We start from the raw sequence: 6000 nt of genomic DNA, 5'->3' as shown, positions 1-6000 counted from the left end.
TGTAATCGCGCACCGCACAGCAGTGACAACACAGCACCAGGGGGCACCACCAGTAGCGGATCTTGCCACAGCGGCAGTGCCCCCCGTGTGCCCGTAGCAAGATCCACTACTGATGCTGCACACATGATAGGTACAACACTGTGCCCGGTGTCGCCTTGTTAATGACATAATTATCTCATTAGAGTGAGGGGCAGTCACTAATTATTATGATTTGGAGAATGCTTTGCAATGCATTTCTCCTCCGAAGTGCAACGTAGAGGAGCAACACAGGTCCACTCATTTCAATAATCTACAAAATGCCACATCAATTACTTAAATAATGTAAGATAGAAACACTGATGTACCTCAGTGCTTTACTAAAATTACAATGGCTCAACCCCAATCCTTTCCTCAGCAGTTTCTCCTCCTCTGTAAATGCCCTATAGTACTTCAGAAATCCAAACTCTTTGGCAGAAGAACATAGCTTTATTTTATTATTATTTATTTTATTAACAGTTTTTTAATATTCCGTTGCGCTTTACAATTAGAAGAGCAGTAATAGAACAAAACTGGGGAACAACAGTAATAGAACAAAACTGGGTAACAACAGTAATAGAACAAAACTGGGGAACAACAGTAATAGAACAAAACTGGGTAAAAACAGACAGACATAGAGGTAGGAAGGCCCTGCTCGCAAGCTTACAGTCTATAGGGAAATAGGTATTGATACACAAGAATAGATGCTACCCATTGCATAATGGTCCTCTAGATTGCTAGGTTCTTAATGGTTTGTATGATATGATCACCCAGCAATGTTGGCCAAGTGTCAGGAGGGTGTGAGAGTAAAGAAAGACAAGATATGTGATGTTATGTGTACTGTGCAGAGAGGATGTTGCACTTTGTATCCATTTAAAGCACCCAGATAGGCTGAGATAGGCCCAAATAGGCATAGATAGGCTGAGTTAGTTTGTAGCCTATCTATTGACCAGTGATAAGTGAGGCCCTGGTGAATTGATAGGCTTCATTCTCATAACTATTATATTATCCCATAAAATGGCTGCCTGACTCATGTGTGGGGCGGGATGTAATGCCGCCCAAGTTCGGTGGCTGTGCCTAATGCCAGTCGAATTTAGACTTTTTTAAAGGGGCAATCACTTACAAGGCATGGTTTTGCCTTGTAAGTGCTTGCCCTTTTAAAAAAAATATCCACTTTAACACCATTCAATATATATTTTATTTTTTTAGCATTCGCCCTCATCCCAGTTATTAAAACTGCTGGCTTCCCTCCGCTGCTACACACACAATTAAGCAGTCATTCACTGTTGCCTCAGTATATACTCCATTGAGCTGCTTCTGGAGAAGTATAAAAATGAACTGAATTTACACAGGTTGTCAAGCCACTACAGTCTATTGGAGTTGCAGTAATATATATAGTGTGATCTCATAGGAATCCATGGCATTTTCTGAAATGTGCATTAAACACATAAGAAAAGAAAAACGTATGTACAATTTATTTTGGCTCCCATTCTATTTAGACAGAAAACTGACACATAAATCCTTCCCTTTGTGTATTAAATGCAGTAAAACAGTTAGAGGATCCTATTCCCATAAGAATGGTGTCACAGAGACTGTGAATGCTAGCTCAGTTCCAGCTAGGAAGGCACTAGCATTTATAAAGCCTCAGTCGCTTCCGAGGTGACACTTTGAAGTGAGGGGGGAATGCTCCATCCATCACACCGGAACCATTAAGCTCTAAATACATTGCATGCAAAGTTTTAGGAGCATGATAGTTCCCATGTGACAGGGGATGAGTTCCCCCTTCACTTTAATGTGTAAGTATGGGAGCAATTGAGCTCTATCATAGTCCATTTTTAGCCTGGAAAACTTTAGTATTCAAAGTGCTAATGTGACTACATCATTACTCATCTAGGTGCCTCTGAGATCCACATTTTCTGAAAAGTAAATATTGTGAACAATATACTGGGGCAGTTGGAGCTAAAATGCATATACTGTGGAAGGGTAGTATAATTATAAAGAGCAGATTTGACTGCACCCGTGTGCTTGTGATGTAACAAAATGAAAATCAGTTTAAAATAAATGAAAGAAAAGTATAAAAAATGAATTTAAACAAATGTTATAAACAATTATCTGCTCCCCATTAAGGAAAACAACGAGGCTCAAAGATAATAACACACATACATTTTACTGGTACATATTGCAATAAACATAACATTATAAACGAGAAAGAAAAAGAAAATCATTCATTACACTTTAGTGCTTAAGCCAGGTACACACTAGAACGCTCTCGGCCCAATGTTGTTTCTAGACAAATGTGAACGACATATTGGGCAGATCTTTCCACACGGCTAACCAGAATATATTGCTTGTGATGCTACACTACCGAATGTAGCATGGTATTCCCCGTCGCTCTGTCGTGGCCCGGCATCGTCAAATGTGTATGCACTTGCCGATGCAGGGTCCCATCACCTGCGATATCAGCCGGGTACACATCGCTCCAGTGTGTACCCAGATTTAGTTCTACTCCTGCTTAACACTGCTTTCACATGTAAATGACACAACGTCTAGAAGTTGATACAAAGTTTATATAAACAAGCATCAACTCTGCCTCAAAGTTGCAAACATGTATGCTGTCTCACCTTGTGGGCCCCTCTGTCCTCCTCATTATGTGTGTGTCCTATTCAGGACTGACATCAGGGGGAGACTGCCGATTCTTGAGTCACAAGGGGGCCCAATGGGACTCATACCGCCGTGCAATAAAGTTTTTTTTGTGACCAGGTGTGGACATCATGACATGCTACTGAAAGAGAGAAGAGGAGCAGCCAGAAGAAGGTGAGTGTCATGTGGTGGCTGACTGGGACTGGAGAGACAAAGTGGCACCCCTGACTAAAGATTGAAGGGGCTGGCTGGGGCTAGAGAGATTTGTAGGTATAAGGTACTGAGGAGGGGGTCCTGCCTAATTTATCAGTCCTGTGCCGCATGATTTCTTATGGCAGCCCTGGTCCCAATCCTTCTGTTCGCCCTGATTGTATTAGCCTCTGCTCCTGCAACTTCCTGTCCGCTTTCACCATACCTTCTCCCCCTCTTCTTCCCATTGTGCCCACTTCATGGTTAACTTTCCAGCTCTTCTGGACAGTGTGAAAGAGAAAACCAATGCTGGTGGATCCCAATCAGAAGCTAAGCTACATTCACGAAACAAAAGCTCCACTGTTTCCACCACCACATAACAGAACCTAAGAGCAAGCACAATTGTCTTAAATATTTGTTATATCAGTTTGATGCTTTTGTCATAGAAGTTCCATGAAAACAATTCTGATATTCTAGGGTGAGAAAGTCGAGAAGGTTTGGTAACCACTGCCCTAATCTGTAACCATATGCTATACATGTATCCTTAGCAGTGGCTGCTCCAGAGGTGGGGCTGTCCAAAAATCAAATAGGGGAGCCACACCAACTGCCACCCCAAACACTGGCAAACATCGTCGGCCGGGACTCACTGGCAGTAGGTGTGGCTCCCCTATTTGAATTTTGGACTGTGCTGCAGCCACACCTCTGGAGCAGCCACTGATCCTTAGTAAGAGCCAAATCATGTGTTCCATGTCATTGCTCTAAAATTTCATTTGGCTTTAAATAGACTAGCATAAACAGCAATTGTTACCATCCAGTTAAGACCTGACACTGTTAGGTATAATGTGTTTGGTTTGCTGTACACAGAGTTCACTAAAGCTGTCCCAGTACCCCATCTAAGAATAATGACAGTTGCTGAAGAAAAAAATTGCTATATATACTTTACTAGAGAGCTACTATATAACGTAACATACAGTTAATATATGACTGGTGCTATATTTTAAACATCAGGTTACTTGCTACCCCATTGGCAGACTGCGTGAACCCTGAGGTCACGCAGACCGGCCACCGCAGATCCATCCCTGAGGCCAGGAGATCCCATCGGAAGATGGAGAACCTGGCCTTGGCACTTCCACAAAACAGACAAGGCGCCTCCGTTTTTGTGAAATGCTGGCCATCGCCACCCACAAACAGAAGCAGACTGTTAACCGCTTGATGTTTGCACCCGTACTTTGCCCAATGACGTAGGAGCGGTACTGCACATGCCGATTATGGGTGTGTGTGCAAAGTACCAAAAATTTGGTACTTTGCGCTTTGCCCCATAAATGCATTAAACACCAAACCCCAACATATCTTACTACAAATACGTAACTAAACTATCACTCATCAACTGTGCTAAACATTTGAATTTAAACGACACACGGTAGTGGACTCCTCAGGAACTGTGCTTCCAGTGATTTCAATAAGAATGTGATTGCAATCATTTTACTTTTGTATTGTCTCTGATTATCACTGTGTACGTCATGCTAAAGCGCTAATATATCTATATCAATGGTATTGAAAGTTGACAACCAGTAATTATTAATGTCTTTTGTTGAATACATTTCAAGAGGATGTTAGTGTTGAAAAGCTTATCTATAGCTAGTTTTAGTAACAATGTCGCCCTCTAGTGTAGTAACAGACAACTAGAAATTTCAGCAAATATTAGTCATGTTACATATTGACAGTAGATATTTCCACAATCATTTCTTCAGAATTCTAAAGCATACCATATTATGTATTTAAATATATTTATACATAGTGATAAAGACTGCTACAAAAGCTAATAAGATTCTGGAAACATAAAAAGGGGCATCTACACACATGACAACCACTATATAAATCACTTGTCGGTTCATATCTCAAATGTGCGGGGGCAAGCACAGGATTTGTAGATGGAGTTTTCCAAATGTTTGAGTATAGAGCAAGTGTGGGAAGCCCATGAAGAAGGCATAAGTAGCAAATAGCTATAGACTGCCTCATAGAAGGTTCAGTATACTGTATGTAATACTGTACATCAGACATCTACAGGACCAGCGATCACAGAAAGTAATTAAAATATGGACAAAGGACCAGCCTGTCTGAGCTGTTTTTTTTGGGGGGTTTTACCGATGTGGGGACCTTTCCACAATATAAGCTCAAGAGTAGGAACCTTTGGGACCTGCAGAAGCTCCTAGCACCAGCCCTGGTCATATATGTATACGTTGTTCTCATCATACACTGGATACAGTATCAATAATAACCACTATAGATGGTCTATATTACAGACTGTAGGGGAGTTTCTAAAAAAAACTTTTTGGATCATACATATCTATCTTCTATAAATAATATAAGTGGTCATCAAAAGGATAAACATCTCACAATTAATATACATACATTATATAACCAGCGGGAAACAGAACTGAGCTTTCTAAGATCGCATTCTCCCAACTCATGGTAAGATGCCTGTCTCTTCTTGCTGGCAGCTGCTCTCTCGCCATTTACTAGATAAATTATCAGAACTGATCTTGACCAATGCTTTACCTATAGCAGGCCATGGAATGCTGTACAGTATGCTTGCCAATACTTAGTTGACCCCCAGGACCTAATCCTGGAGAAATTATAAATTATCAGATGAAGATTGACAGAATGGAATACTAGTAAAGATAACAGACTTACCTGTGGGTACCTCTTCAGGGTACCGTGGAAGCCAAGGCAAGGAGTGATGCACCAATAGAATTCAACATACTCTACTATTTATCAGGAGATAGCAAAGTCACAGTATTAACCCACACAATGTTTTTAAGCAATAGAAAATATGTGCAGCTGACAAACAAAAGAATGACTAACTTGATAAGTCACAGTTAATAGACACTAAGCTTGTAGATTTAGGATGTAGTACATAAATATGCAAGTGACACTGGACCCAATTCAGACCTGGTCACTGCAGCAGCAGCGTACGTAGGCTAATGCCCAGTGAAGTGTGTGCACGGTCAGCAGCCGCACTGCGCGTGTGTAAACAGTGAGATGCGACAGCATCTCTCTTGTGCAATCATCTCTGCCTGATTGACAGGCAGAGGTGGTCGCAGGGCATGGTGGCGGCGTTGCGGCAGTGTTTGGGGGTGCTGTGCGCACAACACA

The sequence above is a fragment of the Pseudophryne corroboree genome, chromosome 7 (genome assembly GCF_028390025.1).
Source record: "Pseudophryne corroboree isolate aPseCor3 chromosome 7, aPseCor3.hap2, whole genome shotgun sequence".
In the NCBI taxonomy this organism is placed as follows: Eukaryota; Metazoa; Chordata; class Amphibia; order Anura; family Myobatrachidae; genus Pseudophryne; species Pseudophryne corroboree.
Note: the sequence above shows the minus strand (reverse complement) of the source record.